This window comes from Triturus cristatus, chromosome 3_2 (assembly GCF_964204655.1).
Source record: "Triturus cristatus chromosome 3_2, aTriCri1.1, whole genome shotgun sequence".
In the NCBI taxonomy this organism is placed as follows: Eukaryota; Metazoa; Chordata; class Amphibia; order Caudata; family Salamandridae; genus Triturus; species Triturus cristatus.
Window position 1 is genome coordinate 790,384,381 of NC_140584.1, and position 14,881 is coordinate 790,399,261.

Sequence of the window (14,881 nt, forward strand, 5' to 3'; positions counted from 1 at the left end):
TAGCTGCTGAATTTCAATGGTTTTGTATGAGTAAAATATCAGCCTAGCTATAATATTCCTGTAACCTTTGGTTTTGTCAGTAAATGTCTAGGGTTCTTTTAAATCTATTTCCTAACTATAGCATCCCTGTAAACTTAATTTTTGTCAGTGAATTTCAACGGTTTTTAACATTTTATTTCCTAACTGTAACCTGTAACTTTTGAAAATGACTGTGTGAGTAGCTCTGTAGGTAGGTGAATGTGTGTGTGTGTGCGTGGGTCTGTGAGTGGTTGTGTGAGTATCAGAGTGGGTCTGTGAGTGGGTTTGTATGTGTCTAGGTGGGTATGGGATGGGTGCGTGAGTCTGTGAGTGGGTGCATGAGTATCCAAGTGGGTCTATGAATGAGAACATGAGTTTCTGAGTGGGTCTGTGAGAGCATGCAAGAGTCTATGAGTGGGTCAAAGAGTGGATGCATGAGTGTCTGAGTGGATCTGTGAGTGAGTGCATGAGTCTCTGAGTGAGTGCATGAGTGGGTGAGTGAGTCGCTGAGTGGGTCTGTGAGTGTGTGTGTGTTTGTGTGTCTCTCAGTGGGTCTGTGAGTGGGTGAATTAGTGCTTTAATGGATCTGTGACTGGGTGGGTGAGTGTGTGAATGTGTCTGTTAGTGGGTGTGTGTCTCTGAGTGGGTCTGTGAGTGGATACTTGAGTGTATGATTGGGTCTTTCAGTGGTGCACAGGAAAAAGTAGGGGGCACATGGCAGCAGGTCCTTGTGCCACCTCCCCCTGTTTGGGTCCTCTTGTCCAGCTTGCCTGCAGTTGGCGACTCTCTGCCGCCTTTGGTTTTGTGCCTCCTCAGCTCGTTTTCTCCTTGTTTTTCTGCCTCTTCTCTGCTCCCTCTATGTTGCCTCTTCCTGCGCTTGTTCTTCCAGTTTTTTTCCTCTTTGTGCTTGCTCCTGACCTTTATTCTCCCTCTTTCTACTCTTTTCTCACCTCTATTTTTCCTCTTTCTGCTCCCTTCTGACCATTATTCTCCTTTTTTCTGCTTGTATCTAACCTTTATTCTGCCTCTTTCTGCTCATTTCATACCTCTATTTTGCCTGTTTGTACTTGTTTCTGATCTCTATTTTGCCTCTTTCTGCTTGTTTGACCTTTATTCTGCCTCTTTCTGCTCATGTCTCATCTTTATTTTGCCTCTTGCTGCTAATTTTTGGCCATTATTTTGCCTTTTTCTGCTTATTTCTGACCTTTATTCTGCCTCTTTCTGCTCATTCTCACCTTTGTTATGCCTACTGCTGATTGTTTCTCACCTTTACCCTGCCACTTTCTGCTTGTTTCGTACCTTTATTTTGCCTGTTTGTGCTCGTTGTGACCTTTATTCTTCCTCTTTCTGCTTGTTTCTGACCTGTATTTTGCCTCTTTATGCTCATTTCTGATCTCTATTTTGCCTCTTTCGGTTGTTTCTGACCTTTATTCTGCCTCTTTCTGCTCATTTCTCATCTTTATTCTGCCTCTTTCTGCTTGTTTCTGCCCTTTATTTTGCCTCTTTCTGCTAGTGTCTGTCCTTTATCTTGCCTCCTTCTGCTCATTGCCGAACTTTATTCTGCCTCTTTCTGCTCGGGTCTGACCTTTTTATTTTGCCTCTTTCCGCTCATTGCTGACCTTTATCTACCTCTTTCTGACCTTTATTCTGCCTCTTTCTGCTAATGGCTGACATTTTATTTGCCCCTTCCTGCTCGTTATTATCTTTCTCTTGCCTCTTACTGCTGGTTTTGGACCTTATTCTGCCTCTTTCTGCTCGTTTTTCACCTTTATTTTGCCTCTTTCTGCTCATTTCTGACCTAAATTCTGCCTCTTTCTGCTCCCTTCTGACCTTCCCCAGGATTGCGGGTGGAGCCTCAAGGCCCTGCGGTCCCAGCCAGGTACCCGCCTCCTGCAGGAGCCAGCATTGCTGCTGCATTCAAGGAGCTTCAGAAGTTGAAACTCACTACGTGCAGGAGCAATACGTTCATCCCTTTACCTGCCTGCATGTCTACGGGCAGAGAAAGTGATGAAACCTCCACTTCCAGCAGGTGGGAACACTTTTACAGCTTCTGCCTGCTGGAACCAGAGGCCAACTACCTCTCCTGTTACTTCCAGTAAGTCCCATACAGCTGGATTGCTAAGAGGTTGTCGGAGGCCACGTCCCCTTTCTCTACCAATCTGCAAACACGCCTCCTGGCACATTACTAGTTGAGGGAAAAAGTCAACTTTAGTCCTGAGGCCCTCAGGAGTAAAGTAGAATTCATTCCCCAGCCAGCAGCACTCCAGGAGGAGTGTTTGCAGAGTGGTGGAGAAAGGGGACTTTCCCCCCCAAGTTCTCTCAGCAATCCCACAGTCTGGGACATACTGGAGGTAACAGAAGGGGTTGCTGGACCCCAAGGGCCCTCAGCATCCAAGGGGACTTAATCCCCCAACCAGCAGTGTGCCAGGAAGCGTGTTTGCAGAGTGGTGGTGAAGGGGGTGTACCCTCCATGATTTGTCAGAGGTTTTTTGTTCTTTTTTTTCTTTCTTTAAGGGAGGGGGGCTGTATGCCCCCCCCCTTCCCTGGGCCATTTTCCATCCTGGAGCCCCATGCCCCATTCCCCAGGGCCAGGCCTCTTTTCAGTGGGTGAGGGGGGCCGTGCAGCGCCCCTCCCCATGCTGATTTCAGCCCTGGGGACTCCTTCCCCCAGGGCCCGGCTTTTCTTTATTTTATTTTTTTAGAATTTAGTGGGGGGGCCTCCTCCTCGCACCAATATTGGCTCCTGGGACCCAGACCCCTGGGTCCCCGCCTTTATATTTATTTAATTTTTTATTAAAAAATAATTGGAGTCCGAAGCCCCCTTACCTCAGGGTTTGCCCCTTTTTTGTTGTGTTTTTGTTCTTAAAAAGAAGGACCCCACTTCTTCCCGGGTCGATTTTGGCCCTGGGGACCCCATCCCACAGGCCCCTTTTTATTGTGCATTTTTTTAAAACACAAAAGGGAGGGGGACTCCATCCCTTGGGGCCTAGCCTCTCAGTTGGGGACCGCAGGGGGATCCTCAAGGCCCCGCACCTCAAGGCCCCGCAGTCTCTGCTGGCTCCCCGTATCCTGCAGTCCTCAGGGCCATCTAGGACTCTATAAGGGGGGCCACTGCCCCCTCCTTTCTTTATATTTTCCCCGGGGGGGTGGCAGCCCCCGGGGATGCGAGGAGGTCCATGTAGCTCCTGCTTTATTTTCAAGAAAAGCTGCCCATGGAGGTGGTGGTCACTGGAGCTGGGGGGTCCAAGAGGCCCCTCCTTTATAAAAATATAAGCCCTGGGAAGGTGGTGGTCCCTGGGGTAGTGGGGGAGGGAAGCCTTATGGGCATCTCCCACATTCTTTGTTAAAAAAGCCAATGGAGGTGGTGGTTCCTGGGAAAATATTAAGCCCCAGGTCCTGGCCCACCCGGGGGCCAGTTAATAACGAAGCGCGGCTTCGGGTTTTTTTTTACATCTCATTTTTGTCTGGATCCGCGGATCCTGCTGATTTTTTTTTTTTTTTATTCTTTTTTTTGGGCCCATGGGCATCAAAATTACTTTGAGTGAATGCATTTAGAGTTCCAATTTTGTTGCAACCAACACTGAGAAACTATAATAATGTTTTACTGCTGAATTGTGATATGTTGTGTTCCCACGGGTTTATTTAGCTGCTGCTAAGAAAAGTGCATCTTTTATGTCTATTGATTTAAATGTTGAAATAGAGCACCAATAAGGCACACTTTAGATTGATAAAGGCAGCATGACTGCTGAAACGCGTCTCTCTGGCGTTCCAATGTCCAAGGTGACCTGACTCAATAAACAGGTTTAATTCACCTGACTACATATCCGGCTCCCTTTCTCGTAAAGGAGTTTGGGGAGATTTGTAGGGTATTTCTAGTGCTGGCGCTGTTTTCCGTGCTCCACCAGTGATTTGTTAGCAGGCTGGCATACCACAACTCCCCTTATTTTTATATGTGTATATATGTGTATGTGTGTATATATATATATATATATATATATATATATATATAAAAAACCTAGGTAGTTATAGTTAGGACCTAGCTTCCATAGGAAAAGTGTTTATTGTTTTCCCAATAACTTTGGCGCCGGTTGACGAATCTTTGCGAAATTTTCAAAACTAGTGTCCCGCTCCGTTCAGCTCCTGTCTTGAAAGTTTCGGGGTGATTCACCAAGCGGGGGCCGAGAAAAAAGGGGGGCCCCAAAACGTGTTTTCCCCCATGTTATTTTCCATAGGAAACTTTAGACAAAAGAATTACACCCAATTTGGCAAAAAGGTAGCCCTTGGTTCAGAAAGAGACCTTTTTTTAAAAAAAAATGGTGTAAATCCGTTCAGTAGTTCCTGAGAAATTAAAAAAATAAAAGCTATATATTTCTGGGTGGGACCTAACCACACAAGCACGAGCTTGGCTCTGATTGGCTGCCAGCACTTCAAACAGGAAGTTTTGGCAGCCATCTTGTGCTCGGACGGAGGGAGAAAGAAAAGATGAGGAAAAATAAAACAAGCATTTGCAATGCATCGGTCTCGCCTTTGGGACCTTATATGTTAGTGGACTTTTGTTCTATTTCCTTTTTTACAAGTGTTTTCTTCATTAGAACGAGAAACTACGACTAGATGCCGAAGTGCCAGAGTCTGGCGTACGCTGTTCGTTTGGAAGGAGGACCGAGTGCACTTATCGATTTGTGCTTTTGCAACTGACCGGTAGCCCGTGTTTAACACCAGCTGGACTGTTTCACAGCGGTCGATTAACCATTTTCGACTGAGAGAAGGGTAGTTACTTTGAATACTGGCGCCATTTAGGCACTCTCCAGGCGCTGGTCGGGGTCATTACCAGTACATATATGACCTTTAGAGGATTTGATGACTACTGTTCCTTTGCCCTTGTCCTGAGGAGGCCGAAAAGTTCATAAAGGCTGATACACATCTGCGTCGACGACATTCACTTTGGAGGAGTCCTCATTAAATTTATTGAGTGATATATAAAATATTGTTTGTGACACAAGAGAGCTACAGGAAGGTCACTTTTTGCCTCTGTGCACACATTTGTTTGAGTACCTCTGAGTAGACCGCCCAAAATAAGTGGGCTGACACCAGCTATAGAAAATATATTCCAGGGTATTGGCAACATAAAGTTGTTCGTATTTGGTTTTGTGTTGTATATATATTTCTTTATGTACATTAGTATGGTTTTTGTACAACTGATTGTTATTTTGTTTGTTTGAAGATCGGTCGTATTGTGTATGTGTACCTTACATTAATTCAGGTAATATTTTCATAAGAATTAAAGACTAAAGTGAGGGTAATTGAATGTTCCCTACACTGAAAGAAAAAAAGATATTAATTCCTCCGTATCATTGTTCTTTTATACATGAAGTGCCAGAGGCTGGCTGGCATCTTCCGTGCATAACGCGGGCACTGCTGCTGTGGACTCTTTGCACATCTGTGCATGTATGAGACGGCGTTCCTTGATAATGTCTGTATGGGACTCCGTGGAGCGCAGGACAGTACCGGGAACTCGCTTGTTCTGTGCATCAAGCCACAGGATATCTCCGCTGCCCTGTTACTTATCACCCCACCTCAGATACCTCTAGCAGAATCCTACAGCAGGGACAGGAGCGCGCGCACACCAGTGATAGATGCAACCCGGACAGTGCACTCCACGACGGTTCAGGGAAACAGAAAACTGATTAGGGCCTCATTAATCACTGATGCGGAAAACCAGGGGTTACAGTATCACTGTGGGGAGATTTCTTTCACCGCTGGCCAAAGATAGATGGAAGCGCTGTTTTAGAGTGAGATAAAACAGTTCGAGCGCTCTGAGTCCTCCATACGTGCTGGCGACGTAAAGCATGATCCCTCGCCCGCCCCCCCACCCCATCACACGCTGACCCGAGATGCACTGCTATCTCTGGGACACCAGCAAAGCTGGCGGTATACACTCTACCTCGTTTTTAATACCTCTTTACTGATTTACTATTTGTTTGCACTTTTGTATAGCACGAACTTGACCCAATGGCATTAGAGCGCTTTACAAGAGCAGCAGAGTACATTACACATGTAACTTAATATGCACACTGAAAAAGTTTCTTTTGTAAATGCACTTTATTTACAGAGCTTAGAAACGGAACAGGTGAGGGATGAAGCGCTACAAATATAAACGCGTCATCAGATATATTGTGGGTTTGCGGGAAAGCAGTGATAACAAAATATAATTTGTATGTTCCACGAAAAACCCCAAAAGCCCCATGACACTGCACGCATCCATCTCCTGACAGACACAGTGCAAGTGAACTGCTCAGCGAAGGTGCTTTTCACTCCAATTTGCGGACTGCAAATGAGGGTAGAGGTGGGGGCTAGGTGGCAAGAGACGCTACACTCCGCATAATTTCTTGGTGCCATCAAAACTTAAAGGGTCTGATTCCGTAACTGGGGTGAAGCTATGGGGACCGCAGGGGTCTGAGGTTAGATTGAAAGTGACTCTAAGAGAAATGACTCGCTGCCCGGGTGTCTTATTCCATCAGGACTGCGTCTGCTGACGGCCATGAGGGGGAGGGGTCAGTCTTTGCTGGGGGTGGCCTTGACAAGGCGGGCTGTCTCACCGCCGCCATGATCCCTAGTGGCTTGTGATGATCTGTGTCTGCCCCCCTCGGAGACTCTGCTGAGGCAGAAGGGGGTATGTGAGGGTCATGGCGGAGGGGTGGGATGGAAAATGACTGGCTTTGGATATGTGTTATGTTATTAAGCTACCATACTATGTGATATTAGACATGTTTATGTTGCTTTACTCTTTTGCCGCTAGTATGGCCTCACGGCGCGTCATAGTACAGCTACCTCTTGATTTCGAGGATTCTCACACAGAGTAGTCCAGGTTAGGGCTACGATCGGCACGGAGCGAAACAGTCTGAGAAACGTGAAATCCGCCCGTTAATAAAACAATTTCACTCAGGAAAAACTATCTTGGAATTTTCGCTCCATAACCTTTCCTACGAGATAGTGAAACATCACGAAAGGACACGAAACACCGCGAATAGATGAAAACGTGTGGATTTTCTACGACATTGAAATAACAACAAGCATTTGCAATGCTATAGGTCTCGCAGTTACCCGAGTTTAAGCTAATGGCATTGTAAATGACAATGCCTTTTATTTATGTTTTTAAAATGAAAACAAAAATAAAAAGCATTATTATTTGCAATGTCAATTGCTCAAACTCGCATAAATGCGAGACCTATTGCATTGCAAATGCTTGTTACTTCAGGTGTTGGGAGATTAAGTGATTTGCCCAGAATCACAGGATGGTTTCTCACTTTCAAGTCAGCAGGTTTGGCTGTAACGCCACCTCCTTTTTAGTTTCATAAAAACTTTATAAAGGTTGCTTCACAGCGAGGCCTATGCAAATGCACAGACCCTCCAGGAAGGCTTCTCTTACTTCACGACCTCCTGATCCCTCCATAGCCTCAGGGCGAGGGCCTTGCATGGGAGGGGTCAAGAAAAAGGACACAGCTGCTGCTGCTCCAAGGGGGGCTGAGATGTAGATGGCCCTTAGTCAGAGAATCCCGGACCCCCAGCAGGGCCCTTGCATCCTCCCATCCTCCCTGGCCCACCATTGCCTGAATGTGATGGCCTGGCAGGGGAGGGGTCAGGGGCAAGATGCTGCTTCTGGGTTTAGCCGTCCCCACGGGGGCCGAGGTAAGAATGTCCCAAAAAATGGAGCAAAACCTGGCCCCCAGTAAGGCAGATGATTACACTTACCAGTTACCACCCTCGCCCGCCCAGCATAGCCTGAAGTGCTATGGTCTGGCAGGGCAGGAAAGAAGCAGTAGCCCTGTAAAAATATGACCCATGTATCACCCTTAGGCACTAGCGCTTTAGCAAATGCCCGATTGCCCCCCTTCCCAATCCGACCCTGGTGGTGAAAAAGAGCTGCTTTTATAGGTTCCCAGGCGCTCCGACGTCCATAGCCTTCAGCTTCTGTAGTACATGGCAGTTTGATAAATCACAAGAGGTAGGGTGTGTCTGGTCTCCGGGGCTAGGAAGAGAACTTCATGCTTGAGAGGGAGCCCTCAGAGGAGCCTAGTTGTTGGCATAACAGCATCTGTAACGCCCATGGCTGTTCCACAAAAGAGCACACTGATGTCAGAGTACAGCTTGTCAAGCTCTGATTTAGTGGATAAGCAAGTCCAACCTCAGGACTGTATGCGTGGGCAAAATGGTAGTCCCCAGCTTAAATCCGAACAAAAGTATACCGGATTGCATTGAGAAAGTCTTGGCCGCCACAAGGTCGTGACTCTCTCCGACTTTCCTGATCTGTGGGATTTTTAAAACTGGAACTGTGTAGCTTGTTTTTGACACCCTCTGCCTTTTGCTCCACCCGCAACCACTTTATGGACATTATAGTATGCGACAGTGGATTAACACTCACACAATTGAATCGCTATTGTTTCAAGTACTGCAATAACATAACTGATAATTAATTACATTAATTTTTTATAACATATACATATAAGCCATACATTGATTTATTAATATAGGACTTTCTATTTATTCTGCATTGATTGCTAGAGTGAGGTCTAATTTTGCTTCACCTCCCTCTTACAGATTCACTCAAATATTTTCGTCACCTGAGTGTTCAGGCTAGTCCTTTGGGAGCAACTGTTTATGTTGCCACTTCAGAAACCGAAACCAGTGATCCAAGGGCAGAGGCCCTGCAGATGGCACAAGAGGTGGAGGAGCCCAGTCGTGTGCACCGGCGGGGCAGCGAAGTAACAAGCACCACTACCCACAAAAAAGGTAACAAGGGCACTGAATAACACAGGATCTTCTCTTTGTATCTGGAAGGAACAACGAGGTTTAAAAACCCTAGTTCCAAAATGTAGAATTAGTGCTACAACGGTCTTCAAGAGGAACTGCGATGGATGCCACTTCTGCCTCCCGTACCTTGGAGGCGGCACAAGGGTCACTCACCAGCAGTAAATGTCCTCCTGTAGATAGTGAAGCACGGTACGGTCATACTGCGGTCGGACGCACACTCGTTGAGCTCTCATGGCACTGCTGCACACTTCGGGGAGGACGCTTTCCATTAGCTGTGTTTTCTGATGACGTGTCGCGCCGGCCTCGTCCAAAAACACAACTCCTTTAGATCCAAACAGACTCTTCCACTCTCTCACCGGAAGCGAAACCAGGCCACGCGGACACTTTTTCACAATACAACAGTTGGTAAAAAAAACACGTTCCTTCCTCCAAATTTATCAAATAAATGACTCACTGAAGAACAGGGGCCAGCTTTGATCGGTAAACGGCCGTCACAACAACTTTTTTACTTGGTGATACCATTACAACGCATGCATTACTACGCATGCATTGTACATCGTGAAGTCATTACTACGCATTTTTTTTATTTTTTTAGAACGCATGGTCATTTACCACGCATGCCTTTACAACTAATTTCGTTGTAAAGGTATGTATGGTAAATGACCATACGTTTGAAAAAAAATGTAGACGATCCATGTCATTATAAGGAAACAGAGGCTGTTCCGTTTCCTCACAATGACGTGCACCGCCCCACCCCGCCCTCAGAGACGAAGTGAAGCAGGAAGCAGGAGGAGAGGAACCACGAGGAGAGAGAAGTAAGGGGGATTGGGCATGGGGTGAGGGTTACTTTTCTAAGGTTTCAGGTAGTGCAGTGGTGTTTGGGTAGTGTAGGGGGTCGTGCTGGGGTAGTGTTTTAGGGTTTAGGGTAGTGCAGTGGTGTTTGTGTAGTGTATGGGGTCGTGCTGGGGGTAGTGTTTTAGCGTTTAAGGTAGTGCAGTGGTGTTTGTGTTGTGTAGGGGTTGGTGCTAAAGGTAGTGTTTTAGGGTTTAGGATAGTGCAGTAGTGTTTGGGTAGTGCAGGGGGTCGTGCTGTGGTAGTGTTTTAGGGTTTAGGGTAGTGCAGTGGTGTTTGTGTAGTGTAGTGGGGTCGTGCTGGGGATACTTGTCTAGGGTTTAGGGTAGTGCAGTGGTGTTTGGGTAGTGTAAGGGGTCGTGCTGGGGGTTGTGTTTTAGGGCATAGGGTAGGGCAGTGGTGTTTGGGTAGTGTAGGGGGTCATGCTGGGGTAGTGTTTTAGGGCTTAGGGTAGTGTAGCAGTGTTTGGGTAGTGTAGGGGGTCGTGCTGGGGGTAGTGTTTTAGGGTTTAGGGTAGTGTAGCAGTGTTTGGGTAGTGTAGGGGGTCGTGCTGGGGGTAATGTTTTAGGGTTTAGGGTAGTGCAGCAGTGTTTGTGTAGTGTAGGGGGTCGTGCTGGGGGTAGATTTAGGGTAGTGCAGTTGTGTTTGTGTAGTGTAGAGGGTCGTGCTGGGGGTACTGTTTTTAGGGTTTAGGGTAGTGCAGTGGTGTTTGGATAGTGTAGGGGTCGTGCTGGGGGTAGTGTTTTAGAGTTTAGGGTAGTGCAGTGGTGTTAGGGTAGTGTAGGGGGTCATGCTGGTGGTAGTGTTTTAGGGTTTAGGGTAGTACAGTGGTATTTGGGTAGTGTAGGGGGTCGTGCTGGGGGTAGTTTTATGGTTTAGGGTAGTGCAGTAGTGTAGGGGGTCATGTTTTAGGGTTTAGGTTAGTGCAGTGGTGGTTGTGTAGTGTAGGGGTCATGCTGGGGGTAGATGTAGGGTTTAGGTTAGTGCAGTGGTGTTTGTGTAGTGTAGGGGTCATACAGGGGGTAGTGGTTTAGGGTAGTGCAGTGGGTCTTACTGGGGTAGTGGTTTAGGGTATAGGGTAGTGCAGTGTTGTTTGGGTAGTGTAGGGGGTCGTGCTGGGGGTAGTGTTTTAGGGTTTAGGGTAGTGCAGTGGTGTTTGTGTAGGGTAGTGTGTAGGGTTAGGATAGTGTAGGGGTTGTGCTGGGTAGTGTATATGTAGTGAGAGGACTGTCACTTACCTTAGAAATGTTTACCACGACTATACCTCTACCATGCATGTTTTTGCATTGTTGTGGCATGCATAGTAAATGCATAGTTGTTGTAAAAGTTTGAGTTGTAATGGTATCTCGTTGTAATTGACAACGCGTAATAATACCCGCGTTGTAATGGTACACGTTGTATTAGTGCGCGTTTCACAATTGAAGGTTTTTGTTTTTTATTTCAACCAGAGCTTCTCCCACAATCACAGATATTCCTAAGCAGACGCCGTTTTATTTCACTTGTATTTCAATTTGGCACCAGCATGTTAAACTCTGCTATTTTTTAATCATTGTCTCTAAAATGTTTATACACATTGCTCTCACCAATGTACTGCTCTCTCAGTAAAAGGAGAGTTTTTAAGCAGTCCACCTATCACACGCTCTCACCACTCTGCCAACAAGCAGCAGCTGAGATCGCCAGAGAAGAGACGTCGTGCGCGTGCACATCTCCTGTCCCCATCCGGAAGAAATATCGACAATAATAGATCTCGCCAAGCGAGCAGCGCATGCACTGTGTCGCTAGGCGAGACCTAAAAAAGGAGGTTCACGATGAATTTCACCTCCCCCCATTGAAAACAAGCACTCGCCATCTGTTTTCATTCAGCCGCTTGTTTATATTTGCATTGCGCTTTCACTTTCACTGAAAGAGTGATGCAAAAATAAACACAGGGCTGAGTGAAAGCAGATGGCTGGCCCCCATATAGATAAGAAATTGCTTTGCGACAGCAGCAAAGCAGGCGACCCAGCCTGGATCGGAGGCGAAAGGGCGGCAACAAAAAACCCTCATTTCAAATGGCAGGCCACCGTTTAGCATAAACGGTGACACAAGCCAATGGAAATGAGAGGCGGGCCTTCGAGTCCCTTTCTGAAAACCCCTCATCTACAAAATATATCACTGAGCGAGCAACGCTTTGCGCTGCAACGCCAAGCGAGACCTAAAAACAAGAAAAGGGTGCAGGGTAAAAACACCCTCACCCCCCATAGGGACCCAAAGGCCCCAAAAAAGCATGAAAAAAAAAAAATTCGAGTGGGGTCGTGCCGGTGCGCGAATCCGTCCGAACTTTTTCAAAAAAGGAAACACGGTCTTCCGCGCTTCGTTTTCAAAGAACCCGGGTGGACCAAGTCCGGGGGCATTTATTTATTTATTGCACTTGTCACATCAGGCCCCACCCCCTTCCTTCACCACTGTGCAAACGGGCCCTCGAGCATGTTGTAAGTTGGGGGATTAATTCCCATTGAATCCTGAGGGTCCCTGGGGCCATCTAGCCCGCCAGGTACCTCCAGTAATCTCCACAGAGCTGCGTTGCAGAGAGGTAGTCCAAGGTCACGCCCCTTTTTCTACCTCTCTGCAACACAGCTCTGTGGCACTTACTGGAGGTACCTGGTGGGCTAGTTGAACCCAAGGGACCCCCAGGATTCAAGGGGACTTAAACCCCCAACTTACAACACGCCAGACGGCCCTTTGCACAGTGGTGAAGGGAGGGGGCGGACCTGATGTGACATATGTGTACTTATGCAATGACTCTGCCAAAAACCAAGCACTTATAAATTCACCATGAACTCTCCTTGCAGCACTCTAATCATCCAGTCACTACCCATGTACTCATGCAATGACCCAGTCACTAACACATGCACTGCTGCAATCCCTTGAGGACTACCTATGCAGTCCAGTAATCTCCCTGGTACTACCTATGCACTCCTCCAATCACTCAGCCAGCACAATGTACTTATCCAATCAGTCTGCCAAAACACAAGCACTTATAAATTCGCCATGTACACTCCTTGCAGTACTGTAATCATCCAGTCACTACCCATGTACTGATGCAGTGACCCAGGCACTAACACATGCACTGCTACAATCCCCAGAGCACTACCCATGCTTTCAAGCAAACCCTCTGTCACTACCTGTGCACTCTTCTAATCACTCTGCCAGCACCATATACTTATCTAATCGCTCTGCCAAAACTCCACAACTTATAAATTCACCATGCAGTCTCCTTGCAGCACTCTAATCATCCAGTCACTACGCATGTACACATGCAATGGCTCAGGCATTAACTCATAACAAGTACAGAGGAGGCCATGCTAATTACAGGGGTACCCCAATGCATAGTGTTCCCTAGTGTATGTAGGTGTTTTCACTGTATTCTAAGTGTCTTTTAGCATAGTACTGGCTCTAGGCCTGGTTAGTCAGAGTTAGTTACCACCAGTACCCGTCAGTGGAGTGGGGAGGGCAACAATTGTTTACAGCCAAACATCAATGAAGGGTTGTGAGAACAGTGACTTTGTGTGCAATCCATGCCGGATTTAACATCTATCATAAAAATAATTGGAGAATTTCAAACGGCATGCAAGAACATTGTATTCAAATTTATTGTGGTATGCCGACAATTTTATGTACACAGAGTCTAAAGTTTTACAATTTTGTATTGATACAGACAACAACAGTCCACTCTCTATGGCCCTGGAAATCTTCCAATGAGAACCATGCCCTGAGCACTTAAGCTGTCTAATTGAACACACCCTGTTGCTTACCTGCATCGAGAAAGGCATAACTGCTGAAAGGCGTCTGCATGGTAAGTTCAAATAATTGTGGAGATATGAGACATCTAGAGCCTTGCTTGTTGGTGTTGGATTCAAACGTATGAATGGCCATTTGTGGTCCATTTATGTATGTGTATATATATATATATATATATATATATATATATATATTTATATATATATATATTCACTGAAAAAACCATAGGTTTCAGGCACGTTATAGTTAGGAATTAGCATTTAAAAAACCTTAGAAATTCACTGAAAAAAACATAGGGTTCAGGGGCGTTATAGTTATATGGACTTTTCACTCGTACAAAACCATTGAAATTCTCCCGTTATAGTTAGTTCAGCTAACTATAACTCGCGCGCCCGCAATGCACTGCTGATGACGTCACATATTACATCACTCATGACATGGTCAGTGACATCACTGATGACATCACTGAAAAAACCATAGGTTTCAGGCACGTTATAGTTAGGAATTAGCATTTAAAAAACCTTAGAAATTCACTGAAAAAAACATAGGGTTCAGGGGCGTTATAGTTATATGGACTTTTCACTCGTACAAAACCATTGAAATTCTCCCGTTATAGTTAGTTCAGCTAACTATAACTCGCGCGCCCGCAATGCACTGCTGATGACGTCACATATTACATCACTCATGACATGGTCAGTGACATCACTGATGACATCACTGATGACATCTCAAATGACATCACTGCTGACATCATCCAGTGAATGTGTGTTTTTTTCTGAAAATTACATATGTTTTATATATGGATATCTCAAGGTCGATGGAAAATAAAAGGGTATATAAGTGTCTAAATGGATGATTTGTTTTTGAGAAATTGATTGAATAACTGACTCATTAAGTGTATCTTAGTGAATACATGGCTTAGTGAGTCATGTTTAAATATGTAAATATCTGTATCAGTCTCTCACTTTGTGTATAAGTGGCTGCATGGGTTGGTGAGTAGCTACATGAGTGTCTATATAGGTTATTAGTTGTTTTTTTTAGTATCAGTATGAGTATCTGAGTGTCTGTATGTTTCGGTGGGGGGTATTACGTAGTGCATAGGTGCATGAATGAGTGACTCACTGTATGTGTTGAAGACAGCATGTGTGCAGGACTGTATGGGTGGATGAGTGTGTGCATGGGTGTGTTAGTGAGTGAATGACTGTCTCAATAGTGTCTTTATGAGTATCTACATATGTTTTAAACTAGTATATGTGACTATTGGTGTATATAAGTGAGTATATGTGAGAGTGAGAGACTGAAAGAGTTCCTGTATGAATAAGTATTTGTTTCTATAAGTGATTGTTTAAAAGACTACGTATGTGTAAGTTTCTGTAGAAGTAAGTGTGGTGGTGTGTGTATAACTGTATAGCAAGTGAATGGA

The 14,881-nt window shown here is 45.7% G+C and overlaps 1 protein-coding gene across 14 annotated transcripts in view; it reads left to right on the forward strand.

Annotated features, from left to right (window-relative positions):
• Positions 1 to 14,881, forward strand: part of LOC146858146 (uncharacterized) — a 289,171-nt gene that overhangs the window by 107,590 nt on the left and 166,700 nt on the right. For 8 of the 14 annotated variants that reach the window (XR_014979993.1, XM_085648902.1, XM_085648899.1 and 5 more), the window contains 2 exons: positions 8,614 to 8,805; positions 13,376 to 13,513. The exons of 5 other annotated variants lie outside the window; for them this stretch is intronic. The gene's annotated coding sequence lies outside the window, so the exon portion shown is untranslated. The remainder of the gene's footprint in view (positions 1 to 8,613; positions 8,806 to 13,375; positions 13,514 to 14,881) is intronic. One more of the 14 variants, XM_085648904.1, reaches the window with a different exon arrangement.